Source organism: Parasteatoda tepidariorum, chromosome 9 (assembly GCF_043381705.1).
Source record: "Parasteatoda tepidariorum isolate YZ-2023 chromosome 9, CAS_Ptep_4.0, whole genome shotgun sequence".
NCBI classification, from domain to species: domain Eukaryota; kingdom Metazoa; phylum Arthropoda; class Arachnida; order Araneae; family Theridiidae; genus Parasteatoda; species Parasteatoda tepidariorum.
The window spans coordinates 23,382,108-23,401,476 of record NC_092212.1 but is presented as its reverse complement, the minus strand read 5'-3'; the positions used below and the strand labels follow the sequence as shown (position 1 = coordinate 23,401,476).

The following is a 19,369-nucleotide window of genomic DNA, read 5'->3' as shown; positions in this document are numbered from 1 at the left end:
TTTATTGTCGGAGTATTTTTATTGGCTGAAAAATCACGTGGTAGGATCCAGTTTTTCCTCAAATTGAAAAGTAATAATTTTTTAAAAATATAAAATAGAAATTAAAAATTAAAGAAATTATAATTTAAAATAAAAAAATTCAAAATAAAAAATAATATTTTTAAAAACCACGTTTTTGTAGTGAGGAATAATAATTAAAAAAAAATTNCCTGGAGGTAGGTAGGTCACGCTAGATTGTCTCATCTTGGCAGAGCACCGGAGTAAAAACTGGTAACAATAAATTTCATTTTTTAGTTTTTTTCCGGGAATAATAAAAATCTATAACAACCAATTGTTTTTAACGGATGCAATTGTTATATTGAATTGCTTCTTCGCTGTGATAAATTTCCTTACAGTGAATTGTTATTGTTGAGAATAGATTAACTCCTCCCGAATATTATCTAATGTTAAAATAGTTCTTCTACCAGTATTTTCTCTTTTCCCGTACCAGTATTTTCACTTTTCCCGGCGTGAACGTGTTAAACAACCTTGGTATCTTTAAAGTGTTTTAATGCACAAATTCAGTTGGCCAATTTGAAAATCACATGGGCAGATTTTCTGAAAATGACTAAACTAAAGTACAAACGAATCTTCTTCTTTGCTTTAGGAAAAAATCAATAATTATCAGAAAATATATTTACCCTTTTTCTAATTTTTTCTGAGATAAATATTTTGAAAACATTGTAGCAGTAAGAAAAGATCACTGATTCGTTCACGATATGAACTCCCTTATATCTGATGGGTAAAGTATTCTGAAAATGAAAATAGAACATTAAATATTTCAATTTTGAATGAACAAGCAAATGCATTTAAATCAACTATGTGTTTAAAAAGACAATGTAATGAATTAATTAAAGAAAATCTGAATGAGTAAGAAATGTATGGTTTTTTTAAAGTCATTCTCAGTAAACAATAATGTTCTGACCATGTTACAAAATTATTTAAAAAGTGTGTCAAGAGATGGTGCTGTAAACGGATAAAAAATTTAAAATCTGACAAGTCGTAGAAAACATGTTTTTCGTAGTTTATACTGAAAGTGGCGTCCTCTTTTAAAGAAAATTAAAAATAAGTATGAATAAACTTGGTTTGTGCGAAGAACGCTAGAAACCGTATATTTCTATCTCGTTTCGTTTCTCTTTCACTGATTGTTACTGAGTTGGAATACTAGGTACTGATTATCACTGATTCAGAGATTTTAAGTGATTTGGGTTACCCGATATCGCTTCTTTTAAAGGCTTAGATTAACCAGGGGAGGACGTTCTATATCCACCCCATTGGAATATTCGATCACAAAATCATCAGTCACATATTGATGCAAGAATCTCCAGAAAAGAGAACACTTTCAGCTCTACTGCAAAATATACCTGAAATATGAAAAGATGGAATTGATCAGGTTTGGGATGAAATTTGAACCTTCGTGGAATATTACTCAATCACAAGGCTGTTCGTAGTTATTTATTAGTGTAAAAACGGTAACGAAAACCTGTATAACGTTTGAAAGAATTTCAGACCACAGCACTAACAGTCCAATGTGAAATATTTAACAGTAAAATAATTCGAACATTCCATTTAGCAATGGCTGGTGTTTCGATATCTAGCGAAGAAAGAATGCTAAATTGTTTTTTTAATGTGACCACCTGACTGTCCCTCTGGTCACGATCATATTCCTCTTCGTGGAGTTATGCTCGAGAGCTGCGGTTCCTAATTTTTATCGGCAATGGAACACTAAATGATCTTCTTTCGGCGGTGACCAAACTTTATAAAAAAATATATAAAGAAAATTGTAAACGTATTCAACAATGACAATATTAATATATTAAACTATTTAAAGGTAACGGTTGTTAAAAATGTTATAAATAAAATTTGTTAATTCTGGAATCAAGCTTGAATGAATTTTTTTATCACATTAAATATAGAAATAAAATATTTCTAAAAATTCGGAAGAATTAACAGATACGCAATATAATGTCCATAGTTATTTCCCTACCACTTTAAGAAATTTTTTTTTAAAGAATGTAATAAGTAATAGTTTCAGGAATGCTATAGGCGACTAAATATGTAAAAAGTAGTGATTAATAAATTGCAGAAATTTATTAAATAATATTAATATAAGTAACTTTTTAAAGCACATTTTTTCAGTTCACTGTAGAATGAAAGCACATTATATTTTCGTTTTACATATGAAAAGTTTTCAATATTAGTCCCCGTGTAGCAAATGGTGAGTGGTGCACGGTAAATCTCCATGTTCAAATAACAAATTATACCTCTGGGGATGCTGGATTGGAAATTGATCATTCTTTGGTTCAGGTCAAAATTACGATCTGTGAATGAATGAATGGGTCCGCCCTATTAACTGGTGAGACATATGGACGGGGTCAGAAGTCGAATTCCTGGCCATAGAGGGCGCCACTGGAACACAAGAACAATCGTACTTCTTGCCTTGATGGCCTACGACGACGACAACAGCAAATATGTAGAACTAATCTATTAATATTTTTTGGGTTCATCCAATGCACCATTAATAATGGCTCTTAGTTCGTGAAAATTTAAATCAGAAGAACGAACGTTATTTATTGTGATATTATTTTTAGATCTGAGTAATATATGGAAAACTTAGAGAATTTTTTTTTTCATTTTGAAAATTTACTTACTCTGAGAGCTTTTGCGAGTAACTGTAAATATCTTGGTGTTAATTTACGTATGTGCTTTAGAGAGATGTTTTTGGCATCAAGTATAACTTGAGCTCCACACACTTGCGTAGCTAGATCTTCAATGCATGCCACTAATAAAAATGTCATTGTTGAGAGGGCAACTTGCATTGAAGTTTCGTCTGGATCCCACCTTCCTATGTGAGACAAATTTCAAGTGTTATCAACCATTATGCGTTAAAAATATAGAGTACATAAGGATGATTCTTTATCAATCTTTACCCAATGTAATTAGCTGTAAACAACTTTTTAGTATTATAATAATTGTAACGCATTCTAAATTTTGTCAACTTTTTAATAAGATAAAAATTGTAACGCACTCTAAATTTAAAGTGTCCTCATCCATGATTTTCCTGCTGTTCCGAATGCTGCTTATGCAGCTGTGGTGGTCACTTTTCGCTGGACACGACTGTCCTCATTTATATGTTTTTAATATTATCGACAAAATAAAACCACTACTCAGATTTTCTAATAATTTGCATTATTTCATTTTTTTTCCTAATGAAGTTCTGTTTACGTTATGAAAAAACGAAATCAGTGGAAAATGAAGCCAAATCAGGCCGAAAAAAATACACAAGTGCTACCGCCGATAGAAAAATTAAACAGCTATTCCTTCAAGATAGAAAAACTTCTTCAGATGCCATTAGATGTGAAATGAATGCAGCGGGTATTGCAGTAAGTTCAAGAACAATAAGAACAGGGTTATCAGGATTTGGACTACAAGCTAGAATTCCAAGGAAAAAACCATATTTAAATCAAAAGCAAAGTGAAAAGCGAGTTAAGTGGGCAAAACAACACATTAAATAGTCAGAAAATCAATGGAAGCAAGTAATCTGGAGCGATGAGAGTAAAATATCGCTCTTCGGTAGTGATGATAGAAAATACGTGAGACGTAGAGTAGGTGAAGCACTTCATCCTGATTGCATTGAAGCAACTACAAAAAACCCAACAAATGTTATGATTTGGGCATGTATGTCTGCAGATGGTGTGGGCCGAATTCCAGTAATTCTTGGCATCCTGAATGCCAAAAAAAAAATCGAAACTGTCCTGAAACCAAAATTGATACCTTCCAGTAGGGATCTCTTCCCCAACAACGCACCATTTATTTTTCAGCAGGATTCAGGTCCAAGAAACAGTCCTGATCTCAATCCAATTGAAAATTTGTGGCGACGTTTGAAAATTCTTGCACGAGAAAAACGTCCATCCAATAAAAGACAACTTATTAAACCTATAATCGATTCTTGGTACCAAGTGATTACGAAAGATGAACTTCAAACAGTCGCTCACTCAATGAAAAGAAGCTGGGAAGCTGTCTTAAAAAATAAGGGTTATCCTACTAAGTATTGATTGTGTAAGTATCCTTTAAAAAAAATGCAAATCTAAGATAGATCTTACTATTAGTTGCACAACTTTTTTGTAATACAGATATTGTAATATTGTATTCATTATTAAATTCTACATTAAATTACCTTCAATTTGATATATAAACTTTCGTATTTAAGTGAAAATTAATATATTCTACAAGCACACAAAGTTGAAAAACATGAAACTTACAAAAAGTATCCACACTTTTGGCCACCACTGTATGATTAAACTAACAATAATTAAAGTAAAAGCAAGGTAAGTCTGTCAAATTAGAAACGACTACATTTAAGTTACCGTTTTTTATTTAATTACGTCTTGATCCTGATTTTGTACGAGTGCTTTTCTGAATCACCCGTCCCCAAGGTGTTAATGTAGGTATTTTTTTTAAAGTCAATTAGTTTTATATTTCCATACCTACCAACTTGTGCGGTCACCGAAAAAGATTTTACCAAGTGGTAAGACAACAATGAAAATTGGAAACATTTTCAAATATTTTAACTATCTAAGCATTTAAGAGATAAAAAGTTAATTAATCGATGATATCTAAATAATTTTTGATTATTAATTTGTCGCTGCAGGTTGAAAAAATTTTTTTGGAAACTTTAAATGCGTCAAAAAGCTACAATGTCGCTTCCACTAAGAAAATGCTTTCTCAACGGCCGTACAGGTTGGCAGACATTTCTAGCTATTCGTAATATTTGTTGAATTAGTGCTTCCAGATTGGCAACACGCAATCCAAACAGATGCTAAGTATATATCAAGTCGGAAAAGAGCAAAAACTGGTATAAAAGACAATTCATTTGGATATTATTATTTCGAGAAAAGTAAAATTTCTATAACTACAAGATTTTCTTTTTACAATTATAGTACATATAAAACACTGCTTTACTTCCGACAAAAGGCGATAATGCTAAACAGTTAAGAGAAAAGAATAAATTTACACAAAACAAACTATAGCTGAAATGGTTTTCTTATGAACTCTTTCGTCAATATCTCCCCCCTGATCCAAGCACGTTATAAAGTACTAAAAACGCAAAACTATTTGCTTTTAAGTGTTCGCAAATTTTATCTGCAATTCTATTTAAGCAACAGAGAGATAAAATAATGTTTCCTCAATAAAATGCACTGCCAAATATCGCAGTTTCTAATGTATTGTCTGATAAAAATTAGCAACCAAAAGTTCCGCAAAAGGTAAAAGAAAGGGGGTTTTTTCAACAACAAAAATAGAGTAAATTTTGTAGCAGAAATGTTTCATTATTAATTTTAATGTTGTAAAAAAAAACATTTTCGTCCCTTGAATAAACCACTTAAAAATTTAAATATATTAATTTTTCGATTGAACAGCGGCACTACGGAGTTTCAGTTTTCAAAAAATGTTTTTCCTAACAATAGCAATGGGAATCTGTTAATAAATTACAGTTAAATATTTTTGTTTACAACTCTATATGGAAAATTGCAAGAAATATATTATAGGTCAAATTTTTTTAGACAATTTACGAGAGTTATTAAAAATTCTACAAATCTCTGTTAGTGTCGAAAATTGAACTCTACCAGTAGAAATAACACATAAAAAATCCTAAATTTGAGCGGTATGATCAAGAGTCAAAGATATAGCTGCTAATTTTTCCGGAAGATTTCATTTAAAAATTTCTACTAAAATTTTTATATATATCCTCCTCAATAAAAGTGAGGGAGGGAAAGTCTTGCTAAATAAACACGTAAAATTTTTCGTATTAGGCAATAAGGGAAATTTCAGAAATGCCAACTGCTCCGGACGAGCCATAATCATTTGAAAACGGTAAACAACTACTAACTAAAATTTGCATATATTTGATTAATTTTGCTTTATTTTTTAATGGTAAGGCACAAAAGCTATCAAGTGGCGAATTATATAAGCTTTCGAATTGTTTAGTAGTAGTGGTGGATAAAAACCTAACAAATAAAATTTTTTAAACCAAGACTCACACATTCAGAGATGCCAACTGCTCCGGACACGCCAAAATAATTAACCCTTTCGCGCCGACCGTCACAAATACGTGACAGCAAAAAACCGTATCAATCAGGGTAAGAAGATAAAACTGGTAATCAAAGTATTTCTTTAGCAGTTTATTTGTGGGCGGAGTTATAATTTTTTGATTTATTTAATTCACCATTACTTTGTTCAAAATAAAACTATTTAGTTATACTTTGAATTAACATTGATTATATATATGATTAAACTAACAATAATTAAAATAAAAGCAAAGTAAGTCTGTCAAATTAGTAACGACTACATTTAAGTTACCGTTTTTTATTTAATTGCAACTTGATTCTGATTTTGTACGAATGCTTTTCTGAATCACCCGTCCCCAAGGGGTTAAAAAAGCGAAGACTTCTGGTTAGTAACGCGCAAAACAGCCAATAAAAATTGAAAACGCATGTGTGTCAAAAGGTAATAATTTTTAATAATGCTGCCAGCAGAAATGTTACAACTAAACTTACCAGCTAAAGCTTGTTGCAATTTTTATTTGTATCGAATGTGTGAAATATATTGATCAGAATTTACTTTAAAATACTCATATCTTTGTTACATAAAATGGATCACCATGAATATCTTAGACGTGAATATCTTTTACTTACTTTTAATTGTTTTTTACTTACTTTCAAAAAATTGTTCAGCAGGAAATATTAATTAACAGTTCATATTTGTTTGAGATAGTTCTTAAATAATGAATAAAAGTGCAAATCATTTGTACACAAAAAGATGCAAAAAGAAAAATCAATGAAAAATGTTTTGGTAGGTTTTGGGAATATTCAGAGATCTATTGTAAATAGTTTTTAATTTTAATGTTTTCACCTTATTTTTTATAACAATTCCGACAAAAATGTTTATTGATCATTGATAACATGGGTAAACTATATTTGAGGGTGCCCCACACCTGCCAACTCTTCCGGATTTTCCGGAAGATTTTATTTTCATATTTAAAGTGGTAGTAAATATATACTGTTTTTTCTTTTTCAAATTTAACTTTTAAATGATTTTGACCACCACTATTCTTACAAAAATTAAGCACATATATAAATATGCGTTACTATCATGGTTGTCAACGTAAGTTTTCTCAAATACAACGTATTTCTTTGCTTAAAATTGAAGTTTTAATTCCATTTTAATACCACTGAGAAAAATTATAATGAAAATGATTAAAAGTTGGCAGGTATGGGGTGCCCCTTGATTCTCGCCAAGTTGTGATCGCGGTTGATCGCCAAGCTGGGCGATGTTAAAACCGAATCGTGATTCTGATAGGTTTAGATTTCAGCTTTATTTTTAAATGTTCAACTCTATGTGTAATTTCAGAGGTCCGCTAGTTCTACGGTGGATACCGGCTGGTAAGGTTACTTTTGCTTCTGGTCAATAAGATCGAAGGTATGTAAGCGGTCATAAAAAGGGACTTTAAAAAAATGTCACCGCCAGTTTGGTACCACGGACGCCATTTTTGATTCGTATTTCGCCGAATTTATGTGGCGATGGAGGTACACAAATTCTATTCATGATAAATTTCGACAGTATCTAACTGCTATTATAGAATTCTGTGCACCTAAACCTAAGAATATTCAAGCTTAATGAAAAAGTGTTTTTTTTTTTCTTTGCTTACTCCATTAATTTTTGTTTCAATTCAAAATGCATTTTATTGGGTGCATTAATTTTGCTCATATCGGGTTCATTGCAATTTTATAAAGTTTTGGCTGATGTTTTGTTGAAATTTTCAAATGTTTTATTGAAATTTCATTAGATTTTGGCAGCCATTCTTTTTACCACGGTGTTCCCCGTAAACAAGAATGGCGCCAAACATAAGTCGCAAATTTCGCCAAGGGGCACCCTCAAGTTTATTTTTACAGATAACATAATTATTTCACTTTATATTTGTGTTTGTATTCAGTATGACAAAAAAAATTGGTTTAAATATACTTGAGGTGTCCCTTGGCGAAATTGGTGACTTATGTTTGGCGCCATTCCTGTTTGCGTGGAACACCGTGGTAACAGGAATGTCTGCCAAAACATAATGTAATTTCAATAAAACATTGGAAAATTCGTCCACCAAAACTTTATAAAACTACAATGAACCCAATATAAGCAAAATTAATAAATCCAATAAAATGCATTTTGGAATCGAAACAGAAATTAATGGAGTAAGCACAGAAAGAAAAGGAAAAAAGCAACTCACTTCTTCATTTAGCTTGAATATCCTCAGATTTAGGTGCACAGAATTCTCTAATGGCAGTTAGATACTGTTTAAATTTATCATGAGTAGAATATCATAAACAAAATAGGCATTATGTACCTCTCCATCGCCACGTAAATTCGGCGAAATTTAAAAATTTCGATAAAGATAAATAGAAAAGAAAATTACTACTTGAATCTTACCAATGTTAAAAAACACTATGACGGAGCCATTTTTGTCTCTCTATGGATATGCACCACCAGCATTGGTTTGTTCCAGTGTGGTTTTTATGATCTCTATGTCCAGCTCTGGCGGATAAACTTCAGGATATTTTTGTTTAACAACGAAAAGATGGTGTAAAAGTTCCCAAGCTCTCTTTACATCGAATTTTTTTGCTCTTAGGAATTGCAGTAGGCAAGCATCATCAGTCCAGATCTTCAGTTCCTTAAGTTCTGAAAATAAAGTTTAATATCTTCAGGGCGTTCATTAAGGACCACCATTTATAAAAGGAGTCTGAAATCTAATTAAACGCCAAATGTCTTGAGCTATATTTTGAAAAAAATTATTCAATAATCGAACTTCCAACCTCACTCCTGGAGATGGAAGTGACTTTAATCTGGTTAATCAATTTGGAAAAGTTCATCATAATAGCTAAGTCAGGAGAGCGATTGAAAAATTTTAAATTCCCTTATCATTAAATTCTCACTCTGCATATTTCGCAGATGTCTCTGAAATTTTTGTCAATAAATCAAAAGGTCTGGCACATAACTATAATCCCCGTTCTTTCAAAACATAATTAAATCATTCAAAAATTCAATTTTAATAGCTAAGCATTATTTTTTTATTTTTTAACTCTGCAATGATCGAAACAAAATAGAACTTAGATACACAATTTTTTACAAAATTTTACCAAAATAAATGAAATCAATCAAATCGAACTATAATTTTTTTTCAACATAGTGTATTTGTAATTTTTTTAGAAATATTCAAACAAAAAAATACATTTTTAAATAAGAAAAATTTAAATTAATTAGAAATCAGCCAAATAGTGCTGCTTTACAAATTTTAAAAATTTATTTTTAAATTTTTAACTGTCCTATAACTATTTTACAGATTTTATTTGAATTTTCTTAATTTTTTACTTCAAGTTGCATATTTTTGAAAAGATTTTAAATTTTTTTATATCCTAAAAATATTTTCAAGCATTCAATTAGGGAATGAAAGGAAACAAATAATTATTATTAACTTTTTTTTCAAGGAATTACATTTGAATAAGCAAGTACAATGGAGAAATATTTTTTTCACCTCAATAGTATCAGAGATTGAGGAAATATACAAAAAAATGATATTGGGGATATTATTATTAAGGGCCCAATTTATAAAGGGTTTTTTTAATAAAGGGAGGGGGCTCTTAACCTTGTATGAGACTCTTGAGTTCTGATATAGCCTGATTACGAGTTTCTTCAGTTTCATTCAATTCATCTTCGGCTAATTTTACCATCCAGTCTGTTAGATATCCCATTTTGCATGGTAGAAATCCCATACTTGCCATCTGGAAATCATAATTGCTTGCCATTTGCGACAGTTATGGTTCTAAATCATCTGGAACGAAAATAAATATAAATCAAGATTTAGTTGCAAAGATATCTGGGGAAAAAATAATTTGTTCTAAAAATCAGCTAGTTTTTTTTTATTATTTTGCTATAAGCAATTACGTTGAAAGTAAAAATAAAACACTCCCACAATGGCTCGTTTTTGGGCCATGAAATGTCATGAAGTTTAAGGTTTTTGTGACTGGCAACGGATTCAGCATAACGACGGATGATCAACTGCGTTTCCCAAACATAGTAGTTACCAAAGTTAGTTATTAACAATTAAATCATTATTAAGTTAACCATTATTAAATTTATATTAAGAATAAAGTTACATAAATTAAACATTGAAAATCGAGTACAATAGAAACATTTATTTAATAGAAACATTAAATATCTATTAAATAAAAATGGTAATACTTATCTGATGAAGAATCATTGTAGTAGTCATCACTCGCTATGGCATATTACTTATTAATATGGGATTAGAATAAAAAACAACTAAAACTTAATAAAAGTATCCAAAATATTTAATAAAAGCTAAATTTTCATGTCGTTTAATAAACTTTTTGTTTTGTTTTATAAAAACAGTATCGAAGAATTTATGTCATGATCTTTTGCAGTTTCCTTTTTTATGACTATTTTCTTGGAGAACTAGGATGTTATTAAGTAAAGCATGCAATACTTATCCAATTTAGAACAATTCTGGCACATTCCGTTCATATCTCGCTATGGCCCATTGCTTATTCATATAGGATTAGAATAAAAAATAACTTAATAAAAGTATAAAAATTATTTTAACATAGCTAAACTTTTATGTCCCTTAATAACTTTTTTTTGTTTTATAAAAACAGTATCGATGAATTTATGCTATAATTTTTAACAGATTCCTTTCTTATGACTATTTTCTGGTGACCCAGGCTTAGAAATTTCATTCTAAACAATGTCCGTTTTTTGACAAAATGTTTAATGAAAGGGATGAAGGCTCGGTCGGTAAAAATCTGATAAAACCTTGCTCACATGGGTTGTAATACCTTTGATCTTATTTAATCCTTTGTGTTGAATTTAGTTGAACATCAACAACTTCCAACAACATTTCAGCATCAACAACATTTCCTACAACTTCCATCCGCTACCTAGTGTGAAGCTGTAATCCCTTTTTGCTCACGGAGGAAATCCAATCAGGAAGTATAACGCCGTTTTTCGAAGCTCTGTCGCCAAGGAAATTAAAAAAAAGTTATAATTAAAGTGCCTTACACTTGAAGCAATGTGATGATTATAAACTATAAACATAATCTTGCCGTGAAGATTTGTCTGGGCTTTAGAACTGACAAATAACTTAAATATTTTAAAAGTTATTAAACATTTTTAAAAATCGCCAATTGTGACATCCCCCCCTTAGATGAAAATTATCAAAACCACTGCCTTATTCTCAGTTTTTGCAATTTTTTATGATCCTAGGTAGGGTAGCATTGAGGTAAATTTTTAAATATTAAAATATTAGATCACAAACACTTTTCGTTTTTACAAAACTGTGGCTTTTCTCCAAATTGATGTTCTGCGTCAATTCCAGAATGAGCATAGACAGCGCTGGCTTTAGATAGACTAAAATTCACCAAGTCATGAGTAACTGTTGCAAACTCACAACAGTTACAAAAATAGTATATTTTTAGCAAAAAAGCATCATTTTTATATTACAAAGGTGTTTTCAAAAAACATCATTTTAATGTAAAACACAACTTTTATTTTTAATTCTGGGCATGTAGATTTAAATTTAAAAACAAGTATAATCAGTTATGTATTCTAGTGGCTGATGTGAGCATTGTTTTGTTATGACACATTATTTGTTTTGAGTAAATCGTTGAGTTCATTTATTTCTTTGTCAATGTTCAAACTTCTTGGAACAAATCGTCGCTTTGTAACTGTTGTTGTTGTTGTTGCTAATTCCCATCTGGTCTGACGGGGTCAGACCAGATCAATGAATCCGTTGATATTGAGAAAATCCGAAACCAGAATGGGAGAGGAATGAATATCTGCTTTGTAACTAAACCGTAGTAACTCAAAAAAATCGAAAAATTAGATATTTGGGTCATTTTGTGTAAAAAAATCACCCTTTCAGAGAAACAACGTGTTATCTTCATAGTTCCATAAAATTAATTTAGACAGCAGGTAAATCGTTATCGCATTGGCGTAGTGTAGCAGTGTGCCAGTTGCAACAAAACCTTAGAGGAGATAACGTCGCTTTGAAACTAAACCGTGATAACTCAAAAAAGCAAGTTTTTCAGGAGAGCGATTTTTTTCCTACACTGTTGTATGTCAAAATTTGAAATGAAATATGTAATATTCGGGAGGATATTTTGAAGAACATCGTTGTATTTTGATATAACTCTCCACTTTTAATAAAAGTTTTAGAGAAAAGTGTTGCAACTCAAAGTACCTTAACTTGTTTCAAAATTACCACAGAATTAAAAATGCTACAAGAATCAGGCCTGGTTCATTGAAAAATGTAAAGAAACCTGGGTTTTTTTAATGTAAACTATTTTGCAATAGTCACCATAGCTTCGAGTCAAGCTGCGTTGGAAGTTCCTGAAAAGTTAGAAATCGCTCTCCTGAGAAACTTGCTTTTTTGAGTTACCACGGTTTAGTTTCAAAGCGACGAAATGCTGATGTAGAAGAGATCATTAGAGAGGACATATAGTTATTGACGCCTGAGTTAGGCTCTACATTTTTACTATTACAAGTTTGGTTAAGCTCTTTTCCCAACATGAGCAATTTAATGCTATTTACTACTTAGTACGGTGTTAGATGACCTAATGATAGAAGCTGAGGGGAAAAATTCGAACAATTCTTGATTAAATTTATGAGTTAAACGATACTTAACATTACAGTTCTTGTTTAACATTGTCAAATTCATTGATATTAAAAAACGTTGTTGAAACGGCAATAATTGTTTTTTGTGTTTTACACACATATAACATATATAATGTTTTCATGAGTGCCAAATACCGATCTATTAAGTTTATCATTGAATAATTCTCGCGAATTTGTGACATCAAAAAGAGGAGTAACAAAGTTAATTGAATTCCGATTCCCTGGAGCAAGATGGGAAAAGACCTTGCAGAGCATTGTAGACATTGTTCTTTCTGAATCAGCAGGATTGATAAAAAAAACCTGATGCTCAGAGCAAATATTTAAGTTCTTCGAAAACCACCAGTTTTAGCCTCTTAAATATAAAACTAATATCATTTTCATTATAGATAAACATACAATGGAATACATAGTATTATATATAAATATCCTAATGCCAATACTGGATAACCAATGCTTTCAACAGTTTCGATAATTTTCTTAATCCAATTAACAAAAATTTATTTTGAATATCAAACTTAAATTAAACTGATTGCTTAAGAGAATTTAAAATACCTCTAGCCATACAAACGAATGTGTAGTCATATGGTCCAAAAATTTGGTCAAGTTTGATGACATAAGACAATTTTTTTGATACTTTCATTTTTATCAATTGATACAATGATCAATTTCGATCCATCGGTTTATTGCCTTGGTTTGCGCTTCATCAAATTTAAAAAATCTTTTTGGATAACCGGAGAAGCATCAATTTTGCAGGCCCATATTCTAATTGTTGATAAAGCTGGAAGGGCATTTTTATACTTAAGATATTGCACGTAAGGCAATGGCTGAACCCATGTCTACATATCCCATGTGACGCGTTTAGAACCTTTTAGTGCTTTTATTTGACCAGGTCTGTGGTATTCCAGGTCTTTTATTCGACCAGGTGACCAGGTAACTTAAGTTCTGATGTTTGACCAGAATCAGACGGCTCTTACCAGGCTTACCAGCGGCCACCTTAAGTCTCTTTCTTTCGAGGGTAGTGTTAAAATCTTCCCAAACTGCCCCAGGTGCCACAACATGCAGGCTTCCTCCCAACATGCCCTGGACTACCTTGGACTGGGCAAGAGGGACATTCTGGAAAACCCACTTTTGGTGACCGACTTCCTCCGGGTCATGAATTTCATTGGCATTGCTCAGCCCTGCTAATTTTGGGGATTGGGAAGAAGAAGAAGAGAAGAATTTGACCAGGAGTAACTACTTTAGAAAGTAAATTTTCGACACACTCTTGACCAATTATCTATTGTATTATCTCTCGACTAGTTCTCTTTGGTTAATTTATGTTTGGTCTACTTTTTTTTCTATTTCTTCTGAATTTCAGTTTCTTTTTACTGCCCTGAGAATTATAAAAGGAGCCCAACCTCACTGGCAATATTTTGGGTCGAGTTGTGTAACAGTGTATATCTAATTTTTACTTTGAAAATATGTAAATACAGTCGCTTGCCAAATAATTAGAATTACAAGAGTCTTTCTCTGAGAAATTAAAATAAAAATTTTAAAAACAAAATAGTTAGAGATATCTTAAAAATAAATCAACTATCTGAGAATTAATTTCAATTATATAAAATTAGATTTATTTTCTATAAACTAATGTTCAAATAATATTTCTAACAAAAAAGTTGTCTATTGACCTGATTGACAGCTTAAAATGAATTTCTTCAAAAGTTTAGAAAATTAATATTTAATAAATTCAAATATTCGATCTAAGAAAATAAATAATAATACATATTTTATTCTCAAAAAAATTTATTAACAAATATTTATTTTAAGAAATAATTAATATTTTGAAGAAGAAAATAAGAAATGAATCAGTAAATTTAAAATGATTTATAAGTTAGGAGAGGTAATTAAAAAGGGACCTTTTAATTAAAAAAGACCTGTGAAAGTTTACGAATAAAGTTTTGAAAAATTATAATCTGTCTTAAATATATCTTAAGAAGCAAAACTTTCTTAAAAATAATAATTGCTAAATGAAATTTTAATTCCTTTTCAAAATAATAATCATTAGAAAGCGAAGAATTAAATATATTTTCAAAAGATATCGATAAAAACAAGAATCAAAGTTCTGTACTGTCCTAAATGACTGATTTTTTCGAATTTCTCCTTACGTTAAAAATTAGAATCAAGTGCAATGCGCATCTAAATGTCTAGTTTTTTATAATAGCTAATATTTACATCAATCATTAATTGCAATATCTCAATGGGTTTGAGTGTCCTTCTTCCACATGTTTGTTCCATTTAGTTATGTTTATTTTTCATAGTGATTAAGATTGCTATGATTAAGATACCAAGTGATTAACCCCTTGGGGACGGGTGATTCAGAAAAGCATTCGTACAAAATCAGAATCAAGTTGCAATTAAATAAAACCAGACTTAAAAGCCANATAATCAATGTTTATTCAAAGTATAACTAAATAGTTTTATTTCGAACAAAGTAATGGTGAATTAAATAAATCGAAAAATTATAACTCCGCCCACAAATAAACTGCTAAAGAAATACTTTGATTACCAGTTTTATCTTCTTACCCTGATTGATACGGTTTTTTGCTGTCACGTATTTGTGACAGTCGGCGCGAAAGGGTTAAAGTTCACAACAAAATAATAAATTCTTTACTAAGACCTTAAATCTATAAATTTCTGTAGAAGGTTATTAAAGTTAGTTTTTTTAAAAGTCGTTAATAAATATCTAAAAAAATTATTAATATTGCATATAAAAGAACAAAAAAATTAAAATCGTATTTATTTTAAGAATTTCTGTTATTTATCATCAAAAATTACAAGGGGAAACAAATCTTAATTTTGAATGTAAAAAAAAACTTTTCAAATTTATCAAATTTAATCAAAATCAAATTAATTAAATCAATAATAAAATAATAAAACAATTTTCTCTGACTTTAATTAAGAAAAAAAAACTCCCAATAAATCACAAAGTCATGGGACTGAGACTAAGAAGCTCTTCATCCAAAAATCAATCAAAATCAAATATTTATTAACACGTTCACGCCGGGAAAAGTGAAAATACTGGTAGAAGAAGTATTTCAATATTAGATAATATTCGGGAGGAGTTAATCTATTCTTAACAATAACAATTCACTGTAAGGAAATTTATCACGGCGAAGAAGCAATTCAATATAAAAATTGCATCCGTTGAAAACAATTGGTAGTTATGGATTTTTATTATTCCCGGAAAAAAACCAAAAAATTAAATTTATTGTTACCAGTTTTTACTCCGGTGCGCTACCAAGATGAGACAATCTAGCGTGACCCACCGGTGGGTCACCCCGGCGTGAACGTGTTAAACTAAAACCAAAAATTTATTTGTAAGAAAATAAATTTAGAAGAATTTTAGAATTTTGATTCATGCTCACAGCCGGTTCACTTTTTAAATAGTTTGCGCAGACTAATTATAAAAACCAGTGTGGAGGCTTTTTCCGCTTTGCAAAAAGGCATTTTCCAATGGTAGCGAAATTTAAGTTATTTTAAGTCTAATAATTTTCATTTTAAGTCATTTTTCCACCACTACATATCAAGAATTCAAAGTATTATATGAAATGCAACTTAATTGCAAATTTCTCGTAGTGATTCGTATATAGAGTAAGCGTAATTATCCTTATTTTACCAGTTTTACTATTTAATTCGCTACCTATTTATTAAAACTTTTGTAGAAAGCATAGCAGTTGGCAGCCCTGGAAATACAAAATTATAATAGTTTTAATAAGCTGAAAACATAAATATCGAAGATAAGCAAAAAATTGTATAATATATTTTCCATATTAATTTCAATTGGAAATTCCATTCATATCTAAGAAAAATAGGTCAGAAAACGATTTAAGATATTACATTATCAGCTCATTTGCCTATTTTTATTCTTTGTGTCGTATTATCTGTTGCTTGATTTAGAACTTTGTTTAAAAGTACAAAACTCAATTTCATTTTCTCGAGACCCAGATAAATACTGTGTTTCAAAAGTAAAAGAACAATATGCTAATCAATTGCATCATTTTTATTGGGTAATGTCTTAGTAACCAATTATGTCCGGAAAGTTTTTATCGTTAGAGTGATAGTAAAACTTTTGCTTTGCTTTTTTATTCTTATGTTAATAGATTCAATTAACAATGATTGAAACCTGCATAAAGGAAAAAATTAATCCCTTAACTTGTGCGCTCGAGTTAATTCGAGCTCGCTAAACAGGCCTAACTGTGCACACTCGAGATAATTCGAGCGGCGTTGTATTTAATTCTGCTATATTTTTCCCCCCTCGAATATAATCGAGAATTGAAAATAACAATGTGAAAGCTAAGAAAAAAAATTGTTTTATTGATATTTATCAATTACATAGGATTGTACGCTATAACACTTATTTATTCAAGAATAAACTAAACAGAGAGGCCAACTTGCACAGGACAGCATGTACCATACCTACTAACTCTTCCGGATTTTCCCGAAGATTTTATTTTCATATTTAAAGTGGTAACAATACTCAGGTTATTCCAATTAACTTTTTGAATTATAATGATAATTATAAATGAGTTTGACCACCACTACATATAAATAATTACAATAAATATATCAAAGCATGATAATCCTTGCACAAGCGAATTTCAACGGGATCAAAATATAAATATATTTTTGAGTCAAGATTGTTTTTCGTTTATTGTCTTACAACCACTCTGAAAATCCGTTCTCGGTAAGAGTGAAAGTTGGCAGGTATGAAATACATATTTTAAAGTGCAAGTTTATCAATTGTAATTCTTGGTTTAATAAATTCAGTTTAATTGATGTTTATCCACCACTATTTCTAAATAATTCGTAGGTTTCTATAATTCACCACTTTATATTACTTGCTCAGAGATGCCAACTTTCTCCGGACAGCAAATAAATATTTAAAAGTGGTAGTTTATCAATTGTGATTCTTGGTTTAATAAATTGAATTTAGTAGATTTTTATCCATCACTATTTCTGAATAATTCATAGGCTTATATAATTCACCACTTCATTGTACGTATGTCATGCAAATATTTGCAAAATTTATTTTGTAGTTATGTACGGTTTATTTTAATTATTTTGGCGTGTCCGAAGCAGTTGGCATCTCTGAATATAGCTTTTTTCCATGGAGCAAAAGCGCAGTATAATCAAAATTATCCACCAAAGAAAAAGACAATGTTCTAAAGTGTGTTTTGTTTACATTTAGAAAAAGTATTTTTTTGGCCGGTTTTTTTTTTTCAAAAAATCTGTGCGTTAACATATATTTGAATGCATGATTATCATGCACGGCTATAATTAACCATTGGTAAAAGATTAAAATCCATTTGTCCTTATTTGATTTTTCTATTTACATTTTACGACCACTTGGGAAAACTATTTTTGAAAAGATCAAAAGTCGGTAAAAATGTAATAAAATAAATAGAAAATCTACAAAAAAATTTTTAAAAAAATTATAACATGGTTGCTTAAGGTCCTATCTTCAGCTTTAGAAACTTAACTATGTTGGGACATGTGAAAGCCATTTTATAGATTAACCCTCGATTTTGAATGTCAGTTAATAGTCTAATATGATTATTTTAAATTGATTTTACTTTTAATGAATGTCTTATTATTTGGATTCATTTTGCATGATCTTGATGCCCAACAGTGGACTGATCGTAAAGACTCGGTTCCCAGTAGATCACCAAAGGCAGCGGTCAGTGAGGGGTAGGTGGGTGATCACTGTAATCTGACTGCGAAGGGACCATCGGGGTGAGGCATCTGTCCTAGTTAAACTGTTCCACCGTTAAGTGCTGGATTTCGTGCACAGGTCATCGGTCTGCCTATGCAGGAATCCATTCCTTCAAATTTGTGATGGCATGTCTTCGGATAATCCTCAGGGATGTTTCCAAGACCGTTGCCATTAGTCTATTGTGCGAATTCATTCAAATGGTAGCAAAATTATGACAAATGTTGACGTTTTAAAGGCGTTTTTTGAAACTCCGTCACCAAGGAAAATAAAAAGGCACAGTTTAAGGGTTTTAAACTCAAAGCAATGTGATGATTTTATAATATATATCATCTTGAACCGCGATGGCTCAGGGGATAGAACGTCCGCCTTCTAATGAGGTGAACCGGGGTTCGATCCCGGCAATGGCTGGTCGATACGAATTCCGCATCCGGTTTGCACCGACCACAGTGCTGACGTGAAATATCCTCAATGGTAGAAGGACCATGGGTTAGAGCCCCCTTGTCATCAGGCTAACCGTGGGAGGTTTTCGTGGTCTTCCTCTCTATGTTACGCAAATGTGAGTTAGTTTCATCAAAAAGTCCTCTGCAAAAAGGCAAATTTCTCCCAATACTCGATCCAGGAGTTCCCGTGTCTTCTGGATTGGGTTCAAAATTACAAAGCTACAGAGTTGAACATTAGTAGTTGCAAACTCAAAAATTGGGTCGACTGTTCAACGGCAGTTATAAAATAAAATATGTGTATCAACTTGCCGTGAAGATTGTTCTCGGCTTTACAGTGAACAAATAGCTTAAATATTTTAAAAGTCATTTAACTTTTCTTAAAAATCGTCAGTTTAGGGACGTT

The 19,369-nt window shown here is 31.0% G+C and overlaps 1 protein-coding gene across 1 annotated transcript in view; it reads right to left on the bottom strand.

The window, feature by feature from the left end:
- The window catches only part of LOC107454778 (clavesin-2), a 356,878-nt gene that overhangs the window by 328,776 nt on the left and 8,733 nt on the right, over nucleotides 1-19,369 (bottom strand). The window contains exons 2-5 of the transcript XR_011637683.1: nucleotides 9,728-9,913; nucleotides 8,515-8,763; nucleotides 2,691-2,884; nucleotides 681-791 (exon numbers count right to left, since the gene is read on the bottom strand). The gene's annotated coding sequence lies outside the window, so the exon portion shown is untranslated. The remainder of the gene's footprint in view (nucleotides 1-680; nucleotides 792-2,690; nucleotides 2,885-8,514; nucleotides 8,764-9,727; nucleotides 9,914-19,369) is intronic.